Raw genomic sequence first — 10,790 nt, 5'->3', positions numbered from 1 at the left:
GAATAAAGAAAGTCAAAAGTGTGAAAGATAAAAAACAAAAGGAGGAAGTGTGAAAAGTGAATGGGCCAAATTGAGGTGCATATGAAGACGTATGCTTTCTTCCAATTCATTAAATCGGGCTAATATGAATCAGGTGAATTGAGTTCTGCTTTTGGAAACTGGGTTAAGAAGGGGTGCACCGTTCCTGGAGGTACTGCAATACCAGGTCAATGCGTGGAGTGGACAGAGCAAGCTCTTTTTCCATCTCCCTGTTCTAAAAATCCATTTAATATATGGTCCCCAGATAGGGGACGTATCAGATATTAAACTGATAAGAACAGATACTACACTTGATCTTAGCCAAAAGGCCGAGAAGCGATAACCAGAATTGGTTTGGGCCTCGAGTGGCACCCTGGCCTATGCCGGACACATCTTAGGGAGAGAGAGCGAGAGGGAGACAAACCCACGCCTACACAAGACATTTTGTCACCCAAGCCAACCCTTGAAAAGGCTGCTTTGCAGAGCAAAAACAAGAAGAATGGTGCGTTTTGCAGCCGCCGCCCACTGCAATGAATCTGAATAACTCCTCCTTTAGGGCGCAAGCAACTCCCCTCCCCCTTGCAGTCTTTCCAATTCACGATACAAAAAGACGGACAGGACAGGTTGCCTGACTTTCCGTCACTGCCACCCTTTGCCATCCTTACCCGTAGAAAGCCCTTTCATCATCCCCAAACCCTAATCTTTTCCCTTTCCTTCCCAGCCCCCAAACCCTGCCCTCTGTACCTTTCTCACCACCCGCTTCCCTTCTCCTGTCATCCCCCTACCACCCGGGAAAAAAAGAGATTGCCCCCTCCTTCCACTAGCCCACCCTCCCACCCAAAGAACAACTTCTTCTGCGCAGCTTGTTTTCTAGGCAGCAGCGCTATTGTGATGTCATCGGGGGGCATTGTGACAAGCCGCCAGTGTTCCGTCTCTTCATGTTGTGCACAGTTCAAACGGAAAATACATCAACAGGCAGACTACAGAAAAGCTTACTATCAAAGGTTAGAGGGGGGCTTTCTCAGAGGGCTTTTTACAGTTTTTCTATTCCCAATTAGCCGTTTAAGTGTACTTATTGAAAGTAGTAATTCTTTCATAGGCCGCCCTTTCTTAGTATTTGACGTTCCTTATATTGCGGTATGAGGCTTCGCAGTAGGTTGCAAACATTCATCACCCATGACTGTCCCCAATTGAGCTCAGAAGCTCAATGTCTATCATGACCTCTCTTTTAGAATGTCCAAGAGCAAGCAAACTATTCCTCCAGGAGAGGGCGCCAACAGACTACTAAAGAGATCATCATTACTCAAAGAAAACCCCAAAAACCAATGCATGATAGGAATAAACAGGTAACTTTCTTTGGAGTGGAAGCGGAGAGATCGCACCAGATGCCAATTCTAGATCTTATCACACCTGTGGTCACTGCAGCAGCAGGTGAATCCACTTTGTCCAAAAGGGATCTATTCCATTCAATTGCAAATGATCTAGATAAGACAGAGAACTGCAGCACGGGGACATAGCCGAGTTGGTCAGGTTGAGTGGTGATGAGTTTGCTATTTGGATGAATAAAGAAAGTCAAAAGTGTGAAAGATAAAAAACAAAAGGAGGAAGTGTGAAAAGTGAATGGGCCAAATTGAGGTGCATATGAAGACGTATGCTTTCTTCCAATTCATTAAATCGGGCTAATATGAATCAGGTGAATTGAGTTCTGCTTTTGGAAACTGGGTTAAGAAGGGGTGCACCGTTCCTGGAGGTACTGCAATACCAGGTCAATGCGTGGAGTGGACAGAGCAAGCTCTTTTTCCATCTCCCTGTTCTAAAAATCCATTTAATATATGGTCCCCAGATAGGGGACGTATCAGATATTAAACTGATAAGAACAGATTTTTGATTTAATGAAGCTTTCCAAAGCACCGCAAAAAATGCATGACCGAAGTCACACCAAAAACAGTGCAAAGGCTAGGATTCGTGTGGACCCCTCCGTGAGGAGAGGGTCCCCAAAAATCAACCCCGTCCCTCCGAGCCAGAAGGCCACAGCAAGGGTCAGGGATCTTCGGTGCTCCCCCAAGCCGAAGCCTGGTTGAGCCTTGTCGTTGCTCCCAGCGTCCACCCAGGCATCTTACCCAAGTGGAGTAGAGAGCTACTAGTTGTTGGTTTCGCAGCCGAAACTGCCCGGACCGTCAACCGGTGTTGGTTTCTCAGCCCAAGGCTAACCGGACCTCCAACCGGGTGTTGGTTTCTCAGCCGAAGCTGACCCGGACCTCCAACCGGGTGTTGGTTTCTCAGCCGAAGCTGACCCAGACCTCCAACCGGGTGTTGGTTTCTCAGCCGAAGCTGACCCGGACCTCCAACCGGGTGTTGGTTTCTCAGCCCAAAGCTGAACGGACCTCCGACCATGATTATAAAAATTTCCCTTCCTAGCCAGAAGGCCGGGATAGAGCAATATGCTCAGAAAGTATGAAAGGGCAAGGTACGGTGTGCTACAGAGCCCAAGGCTCGCCGGGGTCCCAAGCCAGCAAGCTCAGACTCACTCCAGGGTCGTCAGTCCTGGGGCACATTGCACCATAGCCCCCACACTTACTCAGTCTAATAGCCTCGATCCTGGTAGGGCCATGTTTTCCTCTAGATGAATATACTATACATCAAGAGTACTAGCAAGCGCAACCTTCCAGTGTGCATTGCATCTGCCGAGCCTCACAGATACTACACTTGATCTTAGCCAAAAGGCCGAGAAGCGATAACCAGAATTGGTTTGGGCCTCGAGTGGCACCCTGGCCTATGCCGGACACATCTTAGGGAGAGAGAGCGAGAGGGAGACAAACCCACGCCTACACAAGACATTTTGTCACCCAAGCCAACCCTTGAAAAGGCTGCTTTGCAGAGCAAAAACAAGAAGAATGGTGCGTTTTGCAGCCGCCGCCCACTGCAATGAATCTGAATAACTCCTCCTTTAGGGCGCAAGCAACTCCCCTCCCCCTTGCAGTCTTTCCAATTCACGATACAAAAAGACGGACAGGACAGGTTGCCTGACTTTCCGTCACTGCCACCCTTTGCCATCCTTACCCGTAGAAAGCCCTTTCATCATCCCCAAACCCTAATCTTTTCCCTTTCCTTCCCAGCCCCCAAACCCTGCCCTCTGTACCTTTCTCACCACCCGCTTCCCTTCTCCTGTCATCCCCCTACCACCCGGGAAAAAAAGAGATTGCCCCCTCCTTCCACTAGCCCACCCTCCCACCCAAAGAACAACTTCTTCTGCGCAGCTTGTTTTCTAGGCAGCAGCGCTATTGTGATGTCATCGGGGGGCATTGTGACAAGCCGCCAGTGTTCCGTCTCTTCATGTTGTGCACAGTTCAAACGGAAAATACATCAACAGGCAGACTACAGAAAAGCTTACTATCAAAGGTTAGAGGGGGGCTTTCTCAGAGGGCTTTTTACAGTTTTTCTATTCCCAATTAGCCGTTTAAGTGTACTTATTGAAAGTAGTAATTCTTTCATAGGCCGCCCTTTCTTAGTATTTGACGTTCCTTATATTGCGGTATGAGGCTTCGCAGTAGGTTGCAAACATTCATCACCCATGACTGTCCCCAATTGAGCTCAGAAGCTCAATGTCTATCATGACCTCTCTTTTAGAATGTCCAAGAGCAAGCAAACTATTCCTCCAGGAGAGGGCGCCAACAGACTACTAAAGAGATCATCATTACTCAAAGAAAACCCCAAAAACCAATGCATGATAGGAATAAACAGGTAACTTTCTTTGGAGTGGAAGCGGAGAGATCGCACCAGATGCCAATTCTAGATCTTATCACACCTGTGGTCACTGCAGCAGCAGGTGAATCCACTTTGTCCAAAAGGGATCTATTCCATTCAATTGCAAATGATCTAGATAAGACAGAGAACTGCAGCACGGGGACATAGCCGAGTTGGTCAGGTTGAGTGGTGATGAGTTTGCTATTTGGATGAATAAAGAAAGTCAAAAGTGTGAAAGATAAAAAACAAAAGGAGGAAGTGTGAAAAGTGAATGGGCCAAATTGAGGTGCATATGAAGACGTATGCTTTCTTCCAATTCATTAAATCGGGCTAATATGAATCAGGTGAATTGAGTTCTGCTTTTGGAAACTGGGTTAAGAAGGGGTGCACCGTTCCTGGAGGTACTGCAATACCAGGTCAATGCGTGGAGTGGACAGAGCAAGCTCTTTTTCCATCTCCCTGTTCTAAAAATCCATTTAATATATGGTCCCCAGATAGGGGACGTATCAGATATTAAACTGATAAGAACAGATACTACACTTGATCTTAGCCAAAAGGCCGAGAAGCGATAACCAGAATTGGTTTGGGCCTCGAGTGGCACCCTGGCCTATGCCGGACACATCTTAGGGAGAGAGAGCGAGAGGGAGACAAACCCACGCCTACACAAGACATTTTGTCACCCAAGCCAACCCTTGAAAAGGCTGCTTTGCAGAGCAAAAACAAGAAGAATGGTGCGTTTTGCAGCCGCCGCCCACTGCAATGAATCTGAATAACTCCTCCTTTAGGGCGCAAGCAACTCCCCTCCCCCTTGCAGTCTTTCCAATTCACGATACAAAAAGACGGACAGGACAGGTTGCCTGACTTTCCGTCACTGCCACCCTTTGCCATCCTTACCCGTAGAAAGCCCTTTCATCATCCCCAAACCCTAATCTTTTCCCTTTCCTTCCCAGCCCCCAAACCCTGCCCTCTGTACCTTTCTCACCACCCGCTTCCCTTCTCCTGTCATCCCCCTACCACCCGGGAAAAAAAGAGATTGCCCCCTCCTTCCACTAGCCCACCCTCCCACCCAAAGAACAACTTCTTCTGCGCAGCTTGTTTTCTAGGCAGCAGCGCTATTGTGATGTCATCGGGGGGCATTGTGACAAGCCGCCAGTGTTCCGTCTCTTCATGTTGTGCACAGTTCAAACGGAAAATACATCAACAGGCAGACTACAGAAAAGCTTACTATCAAAGGTTAGAGGGGGGCTTTCTCAGAGGGCTTTTTACAGTTTTTCTATTCCCAATTAGCCGTTTAAGTGTACTTATTGAAAGTAGTAATTCTTTCATAGGCCGCCCTTTCTTAGTATTTGACGTTCCTTATATTGCGGTATGAGGCTTCGCAGTAGGTTGCAAACATTCATCACCCATGACTGTCCCCAATTGAGCTCAGAAGCTCAATGTCTATCATGACCTCTCTTTTAGAATGTCCAAGAGCAAGCAAACTATTCCTCCAGGAGAGGGCGCCAACAGACTACTAAAGAGATCATCATTACTCAAAGAAAACCCCAAAAACCAATGCATGATAGGAATAAACAGGTAACTTTCTTTGGAGTGGAAGCGGAGAGATCGCACCAGATGCCAATTCTAGATCTTATCACACCTGTGGTCACTGCAGCAGCAGGTGAATCCACTTTGTCCAAAAGGGATCTATTCCATTCAATTGCAAATGATCTAGATAAGACAGAGAACTGCAGCACGGGGACATAGCCGAGTTGGTCAGGTTGAGTGGTGATGAGTTTGCTATTTGGATGAATAAAGAAAGTCAAAAGTGTGAAAGATAAAAAACAAAAGGAGGAAGTGTGAAAAGTGAATGGGCCAAATTGAGGTGCATATGAAGACGTATGCTTTCTTCCAATTCATTAAATCGGGCTAATATGAATCAGGTGAATTGAGTTCTGCTTTTGGAAACTGGGTTAAGAAGGGGTGCACCGTTCCTGGAGGTACTGCAATACCAGGTCAATGCGTGGAGTGGACAGAGCAAGCTCTTTTTCCATCTCCCTGTTCTAAAAATCCATTTAATATATGGTCCCCAGATAGGGGACGTATCAGATATTAAACTGATAAGAACAGATACTACACTTGATCTTAGCCAAAAGGCCGAGAAGCGATAACCAGAATTGGTTTGGGCCTCGAGTGGCACCCTGGCCTATGCCGGACACATCTTAGGGAGAGAGAGCGAGAGGGAGACAAACCCACGCCTACACAAGACATTTTGTCACCCAAGCCAACCCTTGAAAAGGCTGCTTTGCAGAGCAAAAACAAGAAGAATGGTGCGTTTTGCAGCCGCCGCCCACTGCAATGAATCTGAATAACTCCTCCTTTAGGGCGCAAGCAACTCCCCTCCCCCTTGCAGTCTTTCCAATTCACGATACAAAAAGACGGACAGGACAGGTTGCCTGACTTTCCGTCACTGCCACCCTTTGCCATCCTTACCCGTAGAAAGCCCTTTCATCATCCCCAAACCCTAATCTTTTCCCTTTCCTTCCCAGCCCCCAAACCCTGCCCTCTGTACCTTTCTCACCACCCGCTTCCCTTCTCCTGTCATCCCCCTACCACCCGGGAAAAAAAGAGATTGCCCCCTCCTTCCACTAGCCCACCCTCCCACCCAAAGAACAACTTCTTCTGCGCAGCTTGTTTTCTAGGCAGCAGCACTATTGTGATGTCATCGGGGGGCATTGTGACAAGCCGCCAGTGTTCCGTCTCTTCATGTTGTGCACAGTTCAAACGGAAAATACATCAACAGGCAGACTACAGAAAAGCTTACTATCAAAGGTTAGAGGGGGGCTTTCTCAGAGGGCTTTTTACAGTTTTTCTATTCCCAATTAGCCGTTTAAGTGTACTTATTGAAAGTAGTAATTCTTTCATAGGCCGCCCTTTCTTAGTATTTGACGTTCCTTATATTGCGGTATGAGGCTTCGCAGTAGGTTGCAAACATTCATCACCCATGACTGTCCCCAATTGAGCTCAGAAGCTCAATGTCTATCATGACCTCTCTTTTAGAATGTCCAAGAGCAAGCAAACTATTCCTCCAGGAGAGGGCGCCAACAGACTACTAAAGAGATCATCATTACTCAAAGAAAACCCCAAAAACCAATGCATGATAGGAATAAACAGGTAACTTTCTTTGGAGTGGAAGCGGAGAGATCGCACCAGATGCCAATTCTAGATCTTATCACACCTGTGGTCACTGCAGCAGCAGGTGAATCCACTTTGTCCAAAAGGGATCTATTCCATTCAATTGCAAATGATCTAGATAAGACAGAGAACTGCAGCACGGGGACATAGCCGAGTTGGTCAGGTTGAGTGGTGATGAGTTTGCTATTTGGATGAATAAAGAAAGTCAAAAGTGTGAAAGATAAAAAACAAAAGGAGGAAGTGTGAAAAGTGAATGGGCCAAATTGAGGTGCATATGAAGACGTATGCTTTCTTCCAATTCATTAAATCGGGCTAATATGAATCAGGTGAATTGAGTTCTGCTTTTGGAAACTGGGTTAAGAAGGGGTGCACCGTTCCTGGAGGTACTGCAATACCAGGTCAATGCGTGGAGTGGACAGAGCAAGCTCTTTTTCCATCTCCCTGTTCTAAAAATCCATTTAATATATGGTCCCCAGATAGGGGACGTATCAGATATTAAACTGATAAGAACAGATACTACACTTGATCTTAGCCAAAAGGCCGAGAAGCGATAACCAGAATTGGTTTGGGCCTCGAGTGGCACCCTGGCCTATGCCGGACACATCTTAGGGAGAGAGAGCGAGAGGGAGACAAACCCACGCCTACACAAGACATTTTGTCACCCAAGCCAACCCTTGAAAAGGCTGCTTTGCAGAGCAAAAACAAGAAGAATGGTGCGTTTTGCAGCCGCCGCCCACTGCAATGAATCTGAATAACTCCTCCTTTAGGGCGCAAGCAACTCCCCTCCCCCTTGCAGTCTTTCCAATTCACGATACAAAAAGACGGACAGGACAGGTTGCCTGACTTTCCGTCACTGCCACCCTTTGCCATCCTTACCCGTAGAAAGCCCTTTCATCATCCCCAAACCCTAATCTTTTCCCTTTCCTTCCCAGCCCCCAAACCCTGCCCTCTGTACCTTTCTCACCACCCGCTTCCCTTCTCCTGTCATCCCCCTACCACCCGGGAAAAAAAGAGATTGCCCCCTCCTTCCACTAGCCCACCCTCCCACCCAAAGAACAACTTCTTCTGCGCAGCTTGTTTTCTAGGCAGCAGCGCTATTGTGATGTCATCGGGGGGCATTGTGACAAGCCGCCAGTGTTCCGTCTCTTCATGTTGTGCACAGTTCAAACGGAAAATACATCAACAGGCAGACTACAGAAAAGCTTACTATCAAAGGTTAGAGGGGGGCTTTCTCAGAGGGCTTTTTACAGTTTTTCTATTCCCAATTAGCCGTTTAAGTGTACTTATTGAAAGTAGTAATTCTTTCATAGGCCGCCCTTTCTTAGTATTTGACGTTCCTTATATTGCGGTATGAGGCTTCGCAGTAGGTTGCAAACATTCATCACCCATGACTGTCCCCAATTGAGCTCAGAAGCTCAATGTCTATCATGACCTCTCTTTTAGAATGTCCAAGAGCAAGCAAACTATTCCTCCAGGAGAGGGCGCCAACAGACTACTAAAGAGATCATCATTACTCAAAGAAAACCCCAAAAACCAATGCATGATAGGAATAAACAGGTAACTTTCTTTGGAGTGGAAGCGGAGAGATCGCACCAGATGCCAATTCTAGATCTTATCACACCTGTGGTCACTGCAGCAGCAGGTGAATCCACTTTGTCCAAAAGGGATCTATTCCATTCAATTGCAAATGATCTAGATAAGACAGAGAACTGCAGCACGGGGACATAGCCGAGTTGGTCAGGTTGAGTGGTGATGAGTTTGCTATTTGGATGAATAAAGAAAGTCAAAAGTGTGAAAGATAAAAAACAAAAGGAGGAAGTGTGAAAAGTGAATGGGCCAAATTGAGGTGCATATGAAGACGTATGCTTTCTTCCAATTCATTAAATCGGGCTAATATGAATCAGGTGAATTGAGTTCTGCTTTTGGAAACTGGGTTAAGAAGGGGTGCACCGTTCCTGGAGGTACTGCAATACCAGGTCAATGCGTGGAGTGGACAGAGCAAGCTCTTTTTCCATCTCCCTGTTCTAAAAATCCATTTAATATATGGTCCCCAGATAGGGGACGTATCAGATATTAAACTGATAAGAACAGATTTTGATTTAATGAAGCTTTCCAAAGCACCACAAAAAATGCATGACCGAAGTCACACCAAAAACAGTGCAAAGGCTAGGATTCGTGTGGACCCCACCGTGAGGAGAGGGTCCCCAAAAATCAACCCCGTCCCTCCGAGCCAGAAGGCCACAGCAAGGGTCAGGGATCTTCGGTGCTCCCCCAAGCCGAAGCCTGGTTGAGCCTTGTCGTTGCTCCCAGCGTCCACCCAGGCATCTTACCCAAGTGGAGTAGAGAGCTACTAGTTGTTGGTTTCGCAGCCGAAACTGCCCGGACCGTCAACCGGTGTTGGTTTCTCAGCCCAAGGCTAACCGGACCTCCAACCGGGTGTTGGTTTCTCAGCCGAAGCTGACCCAGACCTCCAACCGGGTGTTAGTTTCTCAGCCCAAAGCTGACCAGACCTCCGACCGGGATTATAAAAATTTCCCTTCCTAGCCAGAAGGCCGGGATAGGGTAATATGCTCAAAAAGTATGAAAAGGCAAGGTACGGTGTGCTACAGAGCCCAATATACTACACTTGATCTTAGCCAAAAGGCCGAGAAGCGATAACCAGAATTGGTTTGGGCCTCGAGTGGCACCCTGGCCTATGCCGGACACATCTTAGGGAGAGAGAGCGAGAGGGAGACAAACCCACGCCTACACAAGACATTTTGTCACCCAAGCCAACCCTTGAAAAGGCTGCTTTGCAGAGCAAAAACAAGAAGAATGGTGCGTTTTGCAGCCGCCGCCCACTGCAATGAATCTGAATAACTCCTCCTTTAGGGCGCAAGCAACTCCCCTCCCCCTTGCAGTCTTTCCAATTCACGATACAAAAAGACGGACAGGACAGGTTGCCTGACTTTCCGTCACTGCCACCCTTTGCCATCCTTACCCGTAGAAAGCCCTTTCATCATCCCCAAACCCTAATCTTTTCCCTTTCCTTCCCAGCCCCCAAACCCTGCCCTCTGTACCTTTCTCACCACCCGCTTCCCTTCTCCTGTCATCCCCCTACCACCCGGGAAAAAAAGAGATTGCCCCCTCCTTCCACTAGCCCACCCTCCCACCCAAAGAACAACTTCTTCTGCGCAGCTTGTTTTCTAGGCAGCAGCGCTATTGTGATGTCATCGGGGGGCATTGTGACAAGCCGCCAGTGTTCCGTCTCTTCATGTTGTGCACAGTTCAAACGGAAAATACATCAACAGGCAGACTACAGAAAAGCTTACTATCAAAGGTTAGAGGGGGGCTTTCTCAGAGGGCTTTTTACAGTTTTTCTATTCCCAATTAGCCGTTTAAGTGTACTTATTGAAAGTAGTAATTCTTTCATAGGCCGCCCTTTCTTAGTATTTGACGTTCCTTATATTGCGGTATGAGGCTTCGCAGTAGGTTGCAAACATTCATCACCCATGACTGTCCCCAATTGAGCTCAGAAGCTCAATGTCTATCATGACCTCTCTTTTAGAATGTCCAAGAGCAAGCAAACTATTCCTCCAGGAGAGGGCGCCAACAGACTACTAAAGAGATCATCATTACTCAAAGAAAACCCCAAAAACCAATGCATGATAGGAATAAACAGGTAACTTTCTTTGGAGTGGAAGCGGAGAGATCGCACCAGATGCCAATTCTAGATCTTATCACACATGTGGTCACTGCAGCAGCAGGTGAATCCACTTTGTCCAAAAGGGATCTATTCCATTCAATTGCAAATGATCTAGATAAGACAGAGAACTGCAGCACGGGGACATAGCCGAGTTGGTCAGGTTGAGTGG

General features: G+C 47.3%; 6 non-coding genes and 2 pseudogenes across 6 annotated transcripts; all 8 read right to left on the bottom strand.

The window, feature by feature from the left end:
- Positions 1-168: 168 nt before the first annotated feature.
- On the bottom strand, positions 169-359 carry LOC142282954 (U2 spliceosomal RNA). Its single transcript, XR_012744732.1, has one exon. It is a non-coding gene; the product is annotated as a U2 spliceosomal RNA (small nuclear RNA).
- A 1,387-nt stretch (positions 360-1,746) lies between these two features.
- Positions 1,747-1,939, bottom strand: LOC142282894 (U2 spliceosomal RNA). Its single transcript, XR_012744683.1, has one exon. It is a non-coding gene; the product is annotated as a U2 spliceosomal RNA (small nuclear RNA).
- A 688-nt stretch (positions 1,940-2,627) lies between these two features.
- Positions 2,628-2,754, bottom strand: LOC142282907 (U2 spliceosomal RNA; annotated as a pseudogene).
- A 1,387-nt stretch (positions 2,755-4,141) lies between these two features.
- Positions 4,142-4,332, bottom strand: LOC142282953 (U2 spliceosomal RNA). The gene has a single exon (XR_012744731.1). It is a non-coding gene; the product is annotated as a U2 spliceosomal RNA (small nuclear RNA).
- Positions 4,333-5,719: 1,387 nt separating this feature from the next.
- Positions 5,720-5,910, bottom strand: LOC142282952 (U2 spliceosomal RNA). Its single transcript, XR_012744730.1, has one exon. It is a non-coding gene; the product is annotated as a U2 spliceosomal RNA (small nuclear RNA).
- Positions 5,911-7,297: 1,387 nt separating this feature from the next.
- Positions 7,298-7,488, bottom strand: LOC142282951 (U2 spliceosomal RNA). Its single transcript, XR_012744729.1, has one exon. It is a non-coding gene; the product is annotated as a U2 spliceosomal RNA (small nuclear RNA).
- Positions 7,489-8,875: 1,387 nt separating this feature from the next.
- LOC142282897 (U2 spliceosomal RNA) lies at positions 8,876-9,071 on the bottom strand. Its single transcript, XR_012744686.1, has one exon. It is a non-coding gene; the product is annotated as a U2 spliceosomal RNA (small nuclear RNA).
- A 344-nt stretch (positions 9,072-9,415) lies between these two features.
- LOC142282911 (U2 spliceosomal RNA) lies at positions 9,416-9,592 on the bottom strand (annotated as a pseudogene).
- Between the last annotated feature and the right edge of the window lie 1,198 nt (positions 9,593-10,790).

Source organism: Anomaloglossus baeobatrachus, unplaced genomic scaffold (genome assembly GCF_048569485.1).
Source record: "Anomaloglossus baeobatrachus isolate aAnoBae1 unplaced genomic scaffold, aAnoBae1.hap1 Scaffold_523, whole genome shotgun sequence".
Classification (NCBI taxonomy): Eukaryota; Metazoa; Chordata; class Amphibia; order Anura; family Aromobatidae; genus Anomaloglossus; species Anomaloglossus baeobatrachus.
This window is presented reverse-complemented; position numbering and strand designations above follow the sequence as displayed.